The sequence below is a fragment of the Muntiacus reevesi genome, chromosome 9 (assembly GCF_963930625.1).
Source record: "Muntiacus reevesi chromosome 9, mMunRee1.1, whole genome shotgun sequence".
NCBI classification, from domain to species: Eukaryota; Metazoa; Chordata; class Mammalia; order Artiodactyla; family Cervidae; genus Muntiacus; species Muntiacus reevesi.
Genome location: NC_089257.1, coordinates 6,869,537 through 6,888,231, shown reverse-complemented (window position 1 = coordinate 6,888,231; position 18,695 = coordinate 6,869,537). Strand labels below are relative to the sequence as shown.

The 18,695-nt window shown below is 37.3% G+C and overlaps 1 pseudogene; it reads right to left on the bottom strand.

The window, feature by feature from the left end:
- Positions 1-7,107: 7,107 nt before the first annotated feature.
- Positions 7,108-16,101, bottom strand: LOC136174483 (olfactory receptor 1165-like; annotated as a pseudogene).
- Between the last annotated feature and the right edge of the window lie 2,594 nt (positions 16,102-18,695).

Here is an 18,695-nt window from a genome sequence, read left to right as displayed (position 1 = left end):
AGGATTTCTGGATCATTTAGAACTTAATTTTCAACTTAATAGAGAACCTCTATACTATTTTCCAAAGCAGCTACAACATTTCAAATTCCTACTAACAATGTACAGTGAGGTGTGATGAAAACTCTGAAATATCCTTGCAACTTATTTTTTAAATTAAAAATTATATAATCTATTTTTTAAATGCCATCATTCACATTAGTAGTCCCATTTTATTGTATCTTCAATACTACAACCAGCTCTACTTTATGCCAACATGCTATCAATTCTGAACTGAAAATGTGTAAATGTAGTATATAGCTGTCAGTATCACCACTTTACATTATTTTGGTACAACATTTGCCAGACTTTATTTTTAGTTTCTGTGACTGTCAGTGTGTTGGATCCTGGTTGAGGGGTAGTTTTTGGGAGTAGTAAGCAATATTTTTTTAACTTATTATTAACTAAATAGCAACTAATTTAGTGACTACAAACTTACAATTTCCTAATAATGTAGGGCTGGCCATAAAAGTTCATTCCAGTTTTTCCATAACATGTTACAGAAAAACCAGAACAAACTTTCTGGCTAACCCAATATACACATTTCACAAAGAAGTAAACAAGACACAACAAACCTAATTTCCTGGGCCAGAAAATTGGTATGTGAAGCCAGGGTTCAAACACTATTTTCTTCACATAAATAGATAATAAAAATCACAGTTTCTTGAGGGCCTCCTCCACTAATAGGTTCCGTGGTGGCTCAGACAGTAAAGAACTTGCCTGCGAGGTGGAAGAACTGGGTCCAATCCCTGGGCTAGGAAGACCCCATGGAGGAGGGCTTTGCAACCCCCTGCAGTGTTCTTGCCTGAGAATGCCGTGGACAAAGGATCCTGGTGGGCTACAGTCTCTGGGGTCACAAAGAGTCAGACACAACTGGATGGCTAAGCACAGCTGTAATTACTGGAGTGACTGCTTGGAGTGCAGTAACTGGCCTTGGAGTGCGGAATGAAGCAGGGCAAAGGCTAAGAGTTCTGCCCAGAGAACGCCTGGTCATAGCAAACACCCTCTTCCCACAACACAAGAGAAGAATCTACACATGGACATCAACAGATGGTCAACACCGAAATCAGACTGATTATATTCTTTGCATCCAAAGATGCAGAAGCTCTATACAGTCAGCAAAAACAAGACCAGGAGCTGACTGTGGCTCAGATCATGAACTCCTTATTGCCAAATTCAGACTTAAATTGAGAAAAGTAGAGAAAACCACTACACCATTCAGGTATGGCCTAAATCAAATCCCTTATGATTATACAGTAGAAGTGAGAAATAGATTTAAGGGACTAGATCTGATAGACAGAGTGCCTGATGAACTATGGACAGAGGTTCATACATTGTACAGGAGACAGGGATCAAGACCATCCCCGAGAAAAAAAATATGCAAAAAGGCAAAATGGCTCTCTGAGGAGGCCTTACAAAGAGCTGTGAAAAGAAGACAAAAGCAAAGGAGAAAAGGAAAGACATACTCATTTGAATGCAGAGTTCCAAAGAAAAGCAAGGAGAGATAAGAAAGCCTTCCTCAATGATCAGTGCAAAGAAATAGAGGAAAACAACAGAATGGGAAAGACTAGAGATCTCTTCAAGAAAATTAGAGATACCAAGGGAACATTTCATGCAAAGATGGTCTCAAAAAAGGACAGAAATTGTATGGACCTAACAGAAGCAGAAGCTATTAAGAGGTGGCAAGAATATACAGAACTGTACAAAAAAGACCTTCACAACCCAGATAATCACAATGGTGTGATCACTCATCTAGAGCCAGACATCCTGGAATGCAAAGTCAAGTGGGTCTTAGGAAGCACCACTACAAACAAAGCTAGTGAAGGTGATGGGATTCCTGTTGAGCTATTTCAAATCATAAAAGATGATGCTGAGAAAGGGCTGCACTCAACATGCCAGGAAATTTGGAAAACTCCGCAGAGGCCACAGGACTGGAAAAGATCAGTTTTCATTCCACTCCCAAAGAAAGGCAATGCCAAAGAATGCTCAAACTACTGGACAATTGCACTCATCTCACACGCTAGCAAAGTAATGTTAAAAATTCTCCAAGCCAGACTTCAACAATACATGAACTGTGAACTTAATGTTCAAGCTGGTTTTAGAAAAGACAGAGGAACCAGAGATCAAATTGCCAACATCCCCTGGATCATCAAAAAAGTAAGAGAGCTTCAGAAAAACATCTCTTTCTGCTTTATTGACTATGCCAAAGCCTTTGACTGTATGGATCACAAAAAACTGTGGAAAATTATGAAAGAGATGGGAATACCAGGCCACCTGACCTGCCTCTTGAGAAATCTGTATGCAGGTCAGGAAGCAACAGTTAGAAGTGGACATGGACCAACAGACTGGTTCCAAATAGGAAAAGGAGCATGTCAAGGCTGTATATTGTCACCCTGCTTATTTAACTTATATGCAGAGTACATCATGAGAAAAGCTGGGTTGGATGAAACACAAGCTGGAATCAAGATTGCCGGGAAAATCAGTAGCCTCAGATATACAGATGACACCACTCTTAGGGCAGAAAGTGAAGAAGAACTAAAGAGCCTCTTGATGAAAGTAAAAGAGGAGAGTGAACATGTTGGCTTAAAGCTCAACACTCAGAAAACTAAGATCATGTCATCCAGTCCCATCACTTCATGGCAAATAGATGGGGAAACAGTGGCAGACTTTTTTTTTTGAGGGGGGAGGTGTCTCCAAAGTCACTACAGATGGTGACTGCAGCCATGAAATTAAAAGATCCTATCCTTGGAGGAAAAGTTATGACCAACCTAAACAGTGTATTCAAAAGCAGAGACATTGTCAACACAGGTCGGTCTAGTCAAAGCTATGGTTTTTCCAGTAGTCATGTATGGATGTGAGAGTTGGACTGCAAAGAAAGCTGAGCATTGAAGAACTGATGCTTTTGAACTGTGGTGTTGGATAAGACTCTTGAGAGTTCCTTGGGCTGCAAGGAGATTCAACCAACCCATCCTAAAGGAAATCAATCCCGAATATTCATTGGAGGTACTGGTGTTGAAGCTGAAACTCCAATACTTTGGCTACCTGATGCGAAGAGCTGACTCATTTGAAAAGACCCTGATGCTGGGAAAGATTGAAGGTGGAGGAGAAGGGGACGACAGAGGATGAGGTGGTTGGATGGCAGCACCGACTCAGTGAACATGAGTTTGAGTGAACTCTGGGAGTTGGTGATGGACAGGGAGGCCTGTTGTGCTGCAGTCCATGGGGTCACAAAGAGTCGGACACGACTGAGCAATTGAACTGAACTGAAGAGCATTTAACTTATAGTTTTTTTTAATATGTGTTTCTCCCTATCACACTCTTTTTCATTTCTACATAATATTCACTGAATTGAATAAGAAGACTCTCTTACCATTTTTTTTTAAGAGAAAAATATAATTTTGATAGCAAAAACTAACAAGTAAAGGACAATAAAAGAAAATTACAGAGCAATCTTACCAATGATCATAGAATTTTAAACTATACACAAATATTGACACATTAAACCAATCAACTAATAAAAATGTAAATATATAATGTTTACAATAATTTTCTCAGGAAAAAACACATATTTTGACATTAGATAATTTTTTAAAATATAATTTACCATATCAAAATATTAAAGGAGATAAAATGAGGAAAATTAGCTTGATAAATTCAACATTCACTCACTAAGAAATGAAATATAACAAGCAAACACATACAAAAAATACATGAGATAACTTTGCTTAATACTTTAAGCATGAAATGTTAAGTATTGATACTTTCCTTGCTAGATGAGGAAGTCAAGGATACCCACTTTTACTGTTTATTCAAAATTGTACTAATGTTTTCAGTTAGTTAACCAAACACAAGAAAAAATAAAAGGAATAGCATTGGAAACAACATCCAGAAAATGTTTAATTAGAGATTGTATGATATGCATGTTGAAAATCCAATATAATCTACAAATAAATTATAAAATTATTGAGATATTGTTAAAGTTGCCAAAATGCATTGAATCCTAATTAAAAAACAATAAACATTTTGCAAATGACATTTAAAATAGTATGAAAAAATAATCACACATCCAGATTAATTTTAAAATATATGTAAGAACTTTATAAAAATGTGATATATCTTATATTGTAAAACATGAAATAGATCTAAATAAACATAACAATGTAGAGTGCTTATGATTTGGAAGACTTGAGGATGCAAATTTATCATTGTCTGCAGATAGATCTATAATTCCACTGTTTTTCTATGCTAAATCTAAACAAGAATAATTCTAAAGTTTGTTTTAAAAGGTAAAGATAAAGAATATCTTAAACACTCTGCAAGATAAAGAGTAACTTTATAGGAGTTGCTCAACTTGATGCCAAAGCCTACTAGTAAAGGGTAGTTCTGGTTATAAAACCCCTAGAAGCATACAGAAAGTCTAGAAACTAACTATAGATATACTGATGTTTGCTTTATGAATATCCTGGCACCACAGAGCAGTGTTAAAATGAGTGAATTTTTCAATAAGTATTTCTGGGGTAAATATATACCAATAAGTCAAAATATAAAATTAGCTTATAATCATGCCCTATCAAAATTTACTTTCAATTTGAAATAAATTTAAAAATCAACGTAAAAAGAGAAAATAAAACCCCGAATTGAAAACAGAGGAAGTAGAATATAAAATATAATGCTGTATGAAATTTGTGATAATTTAGCACATAAAATATGAGAATATGTTTATTATTTTGGAGGTAAAAAGTGGATCTTAAATAAGACATTAAACACCTTCACTGTGTAAAGAAACAGTTTGATAAACATTAATTCATTAAACATAAGGAAATGTGTGCCTCTAAATACATCACCAACCGAGTGAATAGACAAGCCACAATCTAGGAGAAAATATTCATGATACATATATCAAAGGACTTTTATTTAGAATGCATAATGAAATACATATTTCATAGTAAATATTAACAACCTAATAGAAAAATAGGTTAAAAAAAACTCTGAATAGGCCCGTCACAAAGAAGTAAGACAAGTCAAATGACTAATAACTAAATTATAGGAATTCAAGCACATTAATAAATTGGAATTGAATTCATAACCAAAATGAAGCACCCCTACTCACCCACCAACCTGAAAATATTAAAGTGTCTGCTATGACAATATTAAACATGGGCAAGAATGGACAATAATTAGAACGCACACACAATAAAGTTGGAATTTAAACTAATCCCTCTATTTTGGAAAATTATTTGATGGTATCTAGCAAAAGATCAGAAACAAGCTCCCTTCAATCCAGAACATTCAGAGATAGGGCACACGTCACACAGTGAGTGCTCACGTGCAATGCGGCACACACTTGTGTAAGCGTGTTCACGCAGCATTTCCATTAAAGACGAAAAAGGTGAAACATCCAGGAGTGAAGCCACTGGCTCACGTGGTAGTTCTATTTTTAGCTTGTGTGTGTGTGTGTGCAAAACCGCATACTGCTTTCCAGCATTGGCTACACCAATTTACATCCTCACTCTCAATGCCCAAGCTTTCTCTTTACTCTAATTCTCTCCAACAATCGCTATCTGCAGGCTTCATAGAGGAAAGCAGGCGGGGCAATTCAGGAGTGTAAAGCATACAAAATACTCTGTATAAAACAGGTAAGCTACAAGGCTTCCATGCGACCCCGTGGACTGTAGCCCACAAGCTCCTCTGCCCCTGGGATCGGCTTGCTGTGCCCTCCTCCAGGGGATCTTCCCCACCCAGGAATCAAACCCATATCTCCGGCATCGCCTGCATTGCAGGCAGGTTCTTCACCCACTGAGCCACAAAGTTTTAACAGTGTATAATCTAAAAACATAATGAATCGCTATGCTATGCATCTAAAATTATTATAACACTGTAAATAAATAATACTTCATTAAAGAAGAGGAAATAGCCAAACTCCACTTGCAATAGTAGTATGAATAAACATTATCATATCAATATATTTATTTTGTGGAACATTCTTCAGCAACAAAAATGGAACTACTGTTACAGTCAATCACTTAAAAATTCTTTTGAAACAAAATTCTGAGCCAAATAAGCCAGACATAAGGGAATATACTCTAAGATTTCTAATAATACAAATTTCAAAAGCTACAAAGCTAAGTTTTAACTCTCATAACCTATTCTCTGTTTTGAAGAAAAAGTTTTGAACACCGCAATGGAGTTTGCTCCTAGGGGCATCAGAGAGGCACAGCGACTAGAAAAATGCTTACAGAAATGCTATAAAGAGCAGATAATGTCTTTAATTTCTTGGAGAAACTAACATACAAGATGATGATACAAAATTACTTGTCTACCTATTTATCACATTTCATAATTTGAGAGTGAGAAAAAGAGAAAGGAAAGGAAGAGAAGAAAAAAAAAAAGAAAGAAAGAAGACATGGAACAGAAGTTATTTTCAAATTCTGAGGACGTTAGGATGTGGACAGCCTTGTGCTGGGCTGTGCTTAGCCGCTCAGGCTTATCCGACTCTTTGCGACCCCATGGACTCTAGTTCACCCGGCTCCTCTGTCCATGGGGATTTTCCAGGCAAGAATACTGAGTTGGGTTGTCATGCCCTCCTCTAGGGGATCTTCCCTACCCAGGGAAAGAACCCAGGTCTCCCGTATTGCAGATAGATTCTTTACCATCTGAGCCACAAGGGAAGCCCATGGACAACATTCGATGATCATTATTTTGCTTATAACACTCTGAAGGTGAGACATAAACATAATTTTATTTCTTTTATTCTTTTAAACTGAAGGTGATTTCTTAAAATCACAGTGCAGTTTAAAAATCACATTATATTCATATTATATATATATGATATATATGTATATGTATATGTGTAGATATAGTTTTCTCGAGAGATTGTATCCCATTGTGTCCCAGTCACTAAAGAATCAACATGACTTCTGGGAGACACGAGTTCCACCCCACGGAGAGAGAAGGGGTCACAAAGAGTAGGACATTAATCAGTGAATAAGCACACACTTGAAGAAAAATGTAATAACCACCAACACACTGTATAAAGCGCATTTAAGAAAGTGCTTTCCTCCATCTCTCTTCTCACTCAAAATTACATTGGGTGAGAAAACATTTTGGTGTGACTGATTTTCTGATGGTCTCCTTCACATGATTATTTCTAAGGCTGTAGATAAGGGGATTTAGCATGGGGATCACTACTGCGTAAAGCACAGTGGCTACTTTGACGAAGAGCCGTGAGCTTCTGGAGTTGGGTACACAGTAGAGAAGAAGGAGGACCCCGTGGAAAATGGTGACGGCGGTCAGGTGGGAGGCACAGGTGGAGAAGGCTTTTTGGAGTCCACCGGCTGAAGGCATCCTGACGATTGTGACAATTATGAAAACATAGGAGGCGCGGATAATCAGGAGGCTACACACCTCACTGAGAGTAGAAATGGTGAAACATGTCATCTGACTGAGGTGAGACTCAGAGCAGGAGGCAGAGACGATAGCAGAACACTCGCAGCCCAAGTGATGGATGATGCTAGGACCGCAGAGGGACCGCCCCCAAAGAGAACACGTGATTGTCAGGAGCTCATTCCGCCCCACGTGTAGGCTGCAGCGACCAGGAGGCTGCAGAGCTTAGGAGACACAGCAACTGTGTAGAGCAGGGGGCTACAAACAGCCACAAACCGGTCATAGGCCATCACTGCTAGCATGGACATCTCCGTAATCACAAGTGTGCAGCCAAGGAAGAATTGCATCATGCAACCCACGTAGGAGATGGTCCTTACGTCCACAACCAAGATCTGTAAGAGTTTGGGTGTAGTTATAGAAGAGTAACAAAAATCAAGAAAGGAGAGATGGCTGAGAAAGAAGTACATGGGGGTGTGAAGCTTGGGACTGATTCTGATGATCACAATCATACCCAGGTTCCCCACCACAGAGACTGTATATACGGCGAAGAAGACCAAGAAGAGGGGCATCTGCAGCTGTGGGTATTCTGAGAAGCCCGAGAGGACGAAGGTGATTCCAGCACTCCGATTTCTCTCATCCATCACTATGGTTCCTGCAGAGAAAATCACAGTTCACCCTAAGCAACAAGACAGGACAGAAATAGAGGGTATTTTTTTCCCAGCCTGGACAGGGGACTGGTCTGCAGTGGTGAAGTCTGGGATTTCCCAGGAAGGCGAATAAGACACAGTTGGAGCCCAAATGGTACACCACATGTCTAAAGGTGTGGAGAGTGCAAGGCAGCTGCTGATGGAGGGGCAAGGAGAGGATGGACCGGGAAGAACTGAGTGTCAAGGTGACTCAGAAAATGTCCTTGTTTGGATTTTCTCAGCCTCCTCAGCTATGTCTCCCTTTTCTCCACGTGGATAATTCCTTTCTTTAGCTTCATTTAATTGAAATTGTTGATTACACTTCAAATTCTTATGTTTGCTCAGGCCATTCTAACTGCTCAGGATGTCTTCTGTTTTTCTCTCACTTTTCCTTAGTGCTCTCCGATCACAGAGGGCTTCCCAGGTAATGCAGTGGTAAAGAAACCTCCCGATAGTGCAGGAGATGCAAGAGACATGAGTTCAATCCCTGGGTCAGGCAGATCCCCAGGGGAAAAAACTGGCAACCCAGCCCAGTATCCTTGCTGGTGAAATCTGATGGACGGAGGAGCCTGACAAGTCACACAACTGAAGCCTCAGGTTTACATTCCCTTAATGATCTCGCCAACTGGCCAAACCTTGGTAAAACGTCACATATCGTATCTCCTTGAGAATATGAATGATGTCTTGTTAATAATCTAGACTCTTTAATCAAGTCAACTTGCCTTCAAATTTAACCTCAGCCACTTATTAATATATCTCTGACAAGTTAAACTCTCTGAAACCTTACCTATAGAATATAATTCTATTATAAGAATTTGTTTTTACTACACAATTATGTATAAAATATAAGTTAAACTAGTGAATTATTTTCTAAAATGTTTAAGACTTTAATTTCACATGTAATAATTGCCCCCCCACCGAATTTAGTTTAGAATACCAGAGTGGGTAGCCATTCCCTTCTCCAGGGGATCTTCCCAACCCAGGGATTGAACCCAGGTCTCCCACATTACAGGCAGATTCTTTACCAACTGAGTCACAAGGGAAGACCAGAAATACTGGAGAGGGTAGCCTATCCCCTCTCTAGCAGATCTTCCCGACCCAGGAATTGAACCAGGGTCCCATGCATTGCAGGCGGATTCTTTACCAGCTGAGCTATCAGGGAAGTCCAACTTTAATTATTTTCTAAAACATTTAAGACTTTAACTTCACATGTGATGAATGTCCCTCACCAAATTTAGTTTCTTCTCTTGTATTTCTAATGCTGTTTTTCATGTTTACTTTGAATTCGAAATATATGACCTCAAAACATTCTACAATGTAGCACCACCTATAATTTTACAAAGTCTAAAATGGTGCAAATAGTAACTAACAAGTAGAAAAAATGCATACATGGAGGAAATCTTTTTCTTACTTAATTCTTTCCTAATGTTTCCTTCTTAGGTGCACTTTTCCATTAATGTCTCAAGCCATCAAGGCATAAGCTTTGTTTTGTCCATTTTTCCCTGTCCTTGTCTGTATCTCTATGATTTCCTTTCCATTCAAGTTTAAGGCTGTGAAAAATGTAATTAGGGCAAAATGAACATATTCTTCAAAATACACTCCCATCTTTATTACTAGCTACCACCCATCTACTTAGCAGCTATCTTTATTTAAATTTTCTACAGCCATTCTTCAGAACCAATTTTGTTTCAATATTAGTTTAAAATCATGCTCAAATGCTTACCCATATTCAAAATCATCTCCATACAAATTACCTGCCTGCAATCTGAATACTTCTGTCTGGATTTCTGTGATCTCTAAAAGAACTAAACTACCAATGCAGCAGGCATAAGAGACAAGGGTTCTATCCCTGGGTCGGGGAAATCCCCTGGAGGAGGGCATGGCAACCCACTCCAGAGTTCTTGCTTGGAGGATCCCATGGACAGAGGAGCCTGGAGGGCTATAGTCCGTGGGGTTGTTTATAAAGAGGCAGAAAGGACTGAAGCAACTTAGCATGCACTGTATTGCTGCATCATCCAGACTGTTTGATAGCTACTTCTTTTGTTTTGCTCACTGCAGCAATTTTGATTTTTGTGTACAAAATACACACATTTTGGTATATAAAAGCATTATTACCTTTTAATATCAAATACCAGGCAACATATTTCAGACTACTTTGGGGTTTAATTCAGAAGTCAAATTTGCTGTGCTGCTCCAACTTGCTTTCACCTGCATGACTTTAAACTCAAAAAAAAAATTAATGCAAAGTCTGGCATATTTCTCTACAGTTTTATAGATTTCTTTTTAATATTTCCCAAAATTTTTTAAAAAATTTTAATTGAAAACAAATACTACTACTTGAGTGCCCACCAAGGGCATCACTCAGCTATATAAGCAAAGTTCAAAACTAAATGCATCTGTGAATATTAAAGATATATGAAATAAATTCAATATCTTGTATTCTTACCCTTAAATGAATTAAATGAATATCATTTCACTGCTACTAGGGTTGCATAGGTGTTTCTCTGCCAAAAGTATTGTTAACTTCAGAGTTTCCCACATCAGAATTAAAGTAAGTCACTTAATTTAAACAACTCACCAGAAGCCATATAGTCTATATAGATTGATTTACTGAAGACTTCTTTAATTTAAATAAGAATCTTAAAAAGTATTCAACAAAAATACTTACATTTAATTAAAATTATTGTAGTTTGTAATGAGTATTGTAACCTCTTCTGAAGTATATTTCAGTAAAGTCATCAAGAAAATTACATTTTTTTCTCATTAAAAAATAGAGGCACTCTTAAGGGTAAGCAATACTTGTAAGCTAAACTTATGGATCATGCTGTATATTTATGTCTACCTGAGGGACTTTGGGGATTCACACCCCAGATAATTTTGATTGGGGTGTTTTCCATCTACAAACAAGACAATTTAAAGAAAATCCCATACTCCTCATCTAGAGTATAATTTATTTTAAATCATTAAATCATATAGGAAGCTTGAGCACATTTATCTTCTCATCTTAGAAAAATAACACTAGAAATAAAACTGTTTATATTCATCATGGAAGACGTGAATTCCAAAATTCAGAAAGAGAAAATCACAATTACTGTTCAATAGAGCACACATGATGTTGTTTCTGTGTTATGTTTATTTCAGTCTTTCCTCTAAGTTTTCTTATTTGGACATCTACATTTTCATAAAAAAAAACACATTCAATATCACACTTAATACAAATATGATATTATGACATTTGCAGTTATTATCATATCCCAATGTTTCCCTGTTTTATTAAACTTTGTTGAGTATACAATTTTTGATAATGCAATTGATAAAACCTATCAATTATGCTGTATATTAATGGTCTATTTCATCATAATAAACTGCTGCAGATTCAGTGACTTGAAAAACACTCATTTATTAGTTCACAATTTCATATGCCTGAAGTTAGGCACAATACACCTCGTCCCTCTATTCATGTTTTCACAAGGCTGAAATCAAAGTGTCATCAAGTTTCTCATCTAGAAATTGGTTCTCTTCCAAGCTCATTCATATTGTTGGAATAATTCAGTTCCTTGAAGATGTAGGAATAGGGTCTTGTTTCCTTGACATCTGTTTTGGGGTTATTCACAGTTCCTAAAAATCACTCCTAGGCATCCACTTTATTTTCTCCACTCAAGTCACTCTTGCACTTCAAATTTCTCTTTCAATACCCTCTTATAATTCATACATCTCTTTAAAGAGGGATTCAAGCATTTTTAACAAATCATTGGATTATATGAGGCCACCAATCAGGATAGTTTTCTTTTCTTATCAACTGATTTAAAACTAGTTATAATTTAAAATTATTTGTCATTAGCTCCCAGTTTAATGTTTAATTGAATGGCTAGTTGAAGATATGTGTACACCAAATGGTGGGGAATCGTAAGGACTAGTTTAGACTTCTACTTGTCACTTACGAGGTCAACATTTTTGTACTCTCTCGATTTATAACTCATTCGCTCTAACATAGCACCTACTTGCTTGAATGTTTTACTTAAGAGAAGAAACTTGATGACCTGTGATTCCATCTTAAGAAGATAAAAAAGAAAACATAGTTTTTAATCTCACAATAAATAGAAGGAGGGTCATATGGCAGTTCTATTTCCAGTTTTTTAAAAAATCTCCACACTGTTTTCCATAGCAGCTGTACTAGTTTGCATTCCCACCAACAGTATAAGAGGGTTCCCTTTTCTCCACACCCACTCCAGCATTTATTGCTTGTAGACTTTTGGATAGCAGCCATCCTGACTGGCGTGTAATGGTACCTCATTGTGGTTTTGATTTGCATTTCTCTGATAATTGGTGATGTTGAGCATCTTTTCATGTGCTTGTTAGCCATCTGTATGTCTTCTTTAGAGAAATGTCTGTTTAGTTCTTTGACTCATTTTTTGATTGGGTCATTTATTTTTCTGGAATTGAACTGCATGGGTTGCTTGTATATTTTTGAGATTAATCCTTTGTCTGTTGCTTCGTTTGCTATTATTTTCTCCCAATCTGAGGGCTGTCTTTTCACCTTGCTTATAGTTTCCTTTGTTGTGCAAAAGCTTTTAAGTTTCATTAGGTCCCATTTGTTTATTTTTGGTTTTATTTCCAATATTCTGGGAGGTGAGTCATAGAGGATCCTGCTGTGATTTATGTCAGAGATTGTTTTGCTTATGTTCTCCTCTAGGAGTTTTATAGCTTCTGGTCTTACATTCAGATCTTTAATCCATTTTGAGTTTATTTCTGTGTATGGTGTTAGAGAGTGTTCTAGTTTCATTCTTTTGCAAGTGGTTGACCAGTTTTCCCAGCACCACTTGTTAAAGAGGTTGTCTTTTTTCCATTGTATATCCTTGCCTCCTTTGTCAAAGATAAGGTGTCCATAGGTTCATGGATTTATCTCTGGGCTTTCTATTCTGTTCCGTTGATCTATATTTCTGTCTTTGTGCCAGTACCATACTGTCTTGATGACTGTGGCTTTGTAGTAGAGACTGAAGTCAGCCAGGTTGATTCCTCCAGTTCCCTTCTTCTTTCTCAAGATTACTTTGGCTATTCAAGGTTTTTTGTATTTCCATACAAATTGTGAAATTATTTGTTCTAGTTCTGTGAAGAATACCATTGGTAGCTTGATAGGAATTGCACTGAATCTATAGATTGCTTTGGATACTATACTCATTTTCACAATATTGATTCTTCCAATCCATGAACATGGTATATTTCTCCATCTGTTTGTGTCCTCTTTGATTTCTTTCATCAGTGTTTTAGTTTCCTGTGTATGGGTCTTTTGTTTCTTTAGGTAGATATACTCCTAAGTATTTTATTCTTTTTGTTGTAATGGTGAATGGTATTGTTTCCTTAATTTCTCTTTCTGTTTTCTCATTGTTAGTGTATAGGAATGCAAGGGATTTCTGTGTGCTAATTTTATATCCTGCAAATTTACTATATTCATTGATTAGGTCTAGTAATTTTCTGGTAGAGTGTTTAGGGTTTTCTATGTAGAACATCATGTCATCTGCAAACAGTGAGTTTTACTTCTTCTTTTCCTATATGGATTCCTTTTATTTCTTTTTCTGCTCTGATTGCTGTGGCCAAAACTTCCAAAACTATGTTGAATAGTAGTGGTGAGATTGGGCACCCTTGTCTTGTTCCTGATTTTAGGGGAAATGCTTTCAATTTTTCACCACTGAGGATAATGTTTGCTGTGGGTTTGTCATATATGGCTTTTATTATGTTGAGTTATGTTCCTTCTATTCCTGCCTTTTAGAGAGTTTTTATCATAAATGGATGCTGAATTTTGTCAAAGGCTTTTTCTGCATCTGTTGAGATAATCATATGGTCCCACTCCTGGGCATACACACTGAGGAAACCAGATCTGAAAGAGACATGTGCACCCCAGTGTTCATTGCAGCACTGCTTATAATAGCCAGGACATGGAAGCAGCCTAGATGCCCATCAGCAGACGAATGGATAAGGAAGCTGTGGCACATATACACCATGGAATATTACTCAGCCATTAAAAAGAGTTCATTTGAATCAGTTCTAATGAGATGGATGAAACTGGAGCCCATTATACAGAGTGAAGTAAGCCAGAAAGACAAACACCAATATAGTACACTAGTGCATATATATGGAATTTAAAAAGATGGTAACGCTAACCCTATATGCAATACAGAAAAAGAGACACAGATGTACAGAACAGACTTTTGGACTCTGTGGGAGAAGGTGATGGTGGGATGTTCTGCGAGAATAGCATTGGAAAAAGTATACTATCAAGGGTGAAACAGATCACCAGCCCAGGTTGGATGCATGAGACAAGTGCTCAGGGCTGGGGCACTGGGAAGACCCAGAGGGATGGGATGGGGATGGAGGTGGGAGGGGGGATCAGGATGGGGAACCCATGTAAATCCGTGGCTGATTCATGTCAATGTATGGCAAAAACCACTACAATATTGTAAAGTAATTAGCCTCCAACTAATGAAAATAAATGAAAAAAAATTTTTAATATATAAATAGAAGGAGGAAAAGATGAGAATGGTGATCAGCAAAATAGAAAATGGACTGTGAAACAGAAATAAGGGATTGAACAAAACTAAAATTCTGATGTCTAAAATAATACATAAAATCAATCATGTTAGATAAATTGATTAAAAATAAGAGATCATAACGCAATTGCTACTCAAGGGAAAAAAAATGGAGCTTCATTACAAACGTTGTCAATGTAGAAAAAATAATTAGGCAGTATTATGTATAATTTTTTTCCAAAAAATTTAACTATTTAGTTGATGTTGAAAAATCATTTGAACCATACAAATAAAGTTACTAAAGATGAAATACAAAATATGAATAGCCTCTATCTTTTTATAAAATTGAATTTTCAGTTAAAAATCTTCCCATGAGCAGAACCCCAGGCCCATACTATTAAATGGTAAATTCTGTCAAGCTTTTAACTAATAAACAGCACAAAAAAACGTGCATGGATATTTGAACAAACAGAGCAATAAGACGTATATGCAACACTTTTTCTTCACCTATTAATATAGCTCATTCTCAAACTGGAGGCATTGGGATTTGAATTCAGTCAGTCTGACCCTAGAGTTTGTGCTCTTAGTTAAAAAGTTATGTCATTTGGTTGCAACTGGGCCATAAAGATTCTTAAAGGATAAGCTTATGATCATGGGTTTTATATTCTCATAGTTGGGAAGGTTTTGGTTGAAGGAAGGGCTTGATCGGAATTTTACTCCAGGAAGACGATTCAGATGGGAGGGGGAGGAGGGACTAGAGGAGGAAATGAGACTGGGAATGTTATTTAAACTTGATGCTGTTACTGTCTTACCTATACCTTGTGTGAAACATGTACTTAGGATTGTGTTTATTTGTATGTGACAGCTCTCTGATTCCCAAACATCCGTGTACATAAGAATATTCCAAGAGACTTGTTTAAAATGAGCATTCCTGCGTTTCTCAGCCAAATATCCGGGAGTTCAACTGATTTTCCAGGTGATTCTGACAGCGGTTCTAAGAAACCTCTATGATAGAAACCAAAGATTTCTGGGTTTGATTTTCAGGCACAAATATCTAGAATCCAGCGCTGTGCAAGGACAATGACAGAATTCCTTGGCCTCTTCCTGACCTTCAGGAGCCCAGGATTCGGTTGAAGAGGCAACGACAACTCAATCAGCAATGTGCAAAACCTGAAAATGATTAGTTTAGAATGTGTGAATCATAGCTCCACAGTTTAAAAACTGATAGCTGAGATGCGGGTTACTGGCAGCCATCAGTATACGTATATATATATTGTCCCCAGTAAAAAATGCATTTCCCAGTGAGGCAGAAATTGTAAATGAGCTACGAAGCTTACTTTTAGAGACACAGCACAGCAAGCGGGCGAGCGCACAGAGAAAGCGTTAAGGTCGGAGCAAGGCAGAGAGGCACACCAGGAGAGAGGGCGCAGGGTCTCCGAGGGGGAGGAGGAGCCACCGCCAGTATTTCTCATCGTTTTCTGAGCTTTGGGACACCTCTGGTGTTTCATGGGTTTCCCTGGTGGTTCAGAGGTAAAGAACCCATCTGCCAGGCAGAGGACACATGCTCTATCCCTGGATCAGGAAGATCCCCTGGAGAAGGAAATGGCAATCCACTCCAGCATACTTGCCTGAAGAATCCCATGGATGGAGGAGTTTGGCAGGTTACCATCCGTGGGGTTGTAAAAGAGCTAAGACTTAGTAACTAACCAACAACCATGAACAACAAAACCAGACAAAGATGTTGTAAAAAAAAAATCAAGATAACTAATGCACTTCATTACAGAAATACTGAAAAAAATATTAGAAAATAAAATATCACAGTATATGATAGAAAAATAATTAATGACTCACGTGAGGGGGAGGAACCAAAACAATTGCCTGCAGAGCAGCAAACAAGATATATAAGAAAATTCCTTCAATCTGATAAAGATCATCTACAAAAATACCTCTAGCTAGCATTATGTTTAATATAAAAACAGAAAACAGAAAAAAAAATCCTACACCAAGTAAAATAACTTGATTTTCTCCTAACCCTGGGTATAACAACAACCAAAAAAATAATGTCCTCAACCACTTTTATTCAACATCTTATTTTAGACTTTTGCTGAATAAGGAAAGAAAATTGTAATTACTGAAAAGTAGAAAGTAAAACTGTCTTTATTTGCCAGCTAGAGTCTGTATATAGAAAGCTCTAAGGAATCTGCAACCAAAATACAGGAAAATAATAACAGAATGCAGTAGTGCTGCATAAATGAGTATATCTAAAAATATCAATTGCATCATTGTATTATAATGGTGAGCAAGTAGAAATGACTTTTAAAAGTATAATTTGCAAGACTTATTCATGCATGCATGTGTGTGTGTGCGCTAGTCTCTCGGTCATGTCCGACTCTATGCGACCCCATGGGCTGTAGCCTGCCAGGCTCCTCTGTCCATGGAATTCTCCAGTCAAGAATACTGGGTTGCCATTTCCTTCTCCAGGGGATCTTCCCGACCCAGGGATCCAACGCAAGTCTGCAAGCATATGGATTATCAATAAACTGTTGATAGCTAAACTGTAATCCCTGAGTACCTTAATTACACCAAAGGCAAGCCTTTTCTAGTATTCATGGTCAGCAGGTCATGCTTTTCACAATGATAACCTATTTCTGACATTCTATACTCTAACAAGAAAGTGAAAGTGTGTCACTCAGTCATGCCTGACTCTTTGGGACCCCATGGACTATAGTCCGCCAGGCTCCTCTGTCCATGGAATTCTCCAGGCAAGACGGCTGGAATGGCTGACCATTCCCTTCTCCAGGGAGTCTTCCCAATCTAGGGACTGAACCCGGGTCTCCTGCACTGCAGGTGGATTCTTTATCATTTGAGCCACCAGAGAAGACTGCTCTCTTATCAGGAAGAGGTTAATTTCTACTCAACACATGAATACTAGAAATATTTGTCACAGCCATCTAGGAAGTATGAACTTTTCAATTACAACTCTAGGGGACTGCCTTTGGATTTGTACATTCTTGGGAAAATGTTAGCTAGGTATATACATAGTATTACAGCCAAAGTATTTTAAAATTAATCACTGTAATTTCAATAGTTAATATAAGTATTACTTAAAGTTTCTTGTAACTAATAACAATTTTATTAAATGCAAGTTGAGAAAAATCATCCATTCAAAGTGCAATGAGTTTTGTATTTAATGAAATAATTTTTCTAGAATTATAAATTGCAAGAATGATATATCTTCCCTTTTGTTTCAATATGTTGATTTGTGGTTATTAATTCATGATGGTTAAACCACTTTTCAGTTTCTGGAATAAAATCCAGTGTGTTAATATTCTGTCTTGAATATTCATTATATAACCACATTAGAAACATTGATCTATAAATTTATTCTTATAATAGCTTTGTTCGAATTGATTGTTAAAAACTCAGTGAATATAATGTATTATTAAGTATCCTCTTAATCTATACTCTAGAAAGATTTGTGCATGATTGAAAATATTTCTTAAATGTTTGGAGAAATTCATAACATAATAAAAGGGGCATAGGATTTCTTTGTTAGGAAGTTTTTGAAAACAAATTCCATTACTTTGGGCTTCCCCCATGATTCAGTCATAAAGAATCCACCTGCAACACAGAAGACACAGGAGATGGGGGTTCGATCCTGCATCAGGGATATCTCTTGGAGAAGGGCATGGCCACCCACGCCAGTATTCTTGCCCGCAAAATCCCATGGACAGAGAAGCCTGGCAGGCTAAAGTCCATGGGGTCACAAAGAGTCAGACATGACTGAGCACACACAGACATCCATTACTTTAATAGATAAGACTTTACTTAGATTTTCTATTTTTATTGTATAAGATTGAATGCTATGTTTTCCCAAGGAAGGTGTTCATTTCACTAAGATTTGCAATTTCTTAACAATGATTCTTCACAATATATTCTTATCTGCCATGCCTGTAGAATTTTACCTATGCCCATTTTTTCCCCTAATCAGTAAAGAAAGAGATAAAGTTTGGATTGTTTTTAACTCAGCATGTCAAACTCAATATATAACATGCCTTTGTTGTCT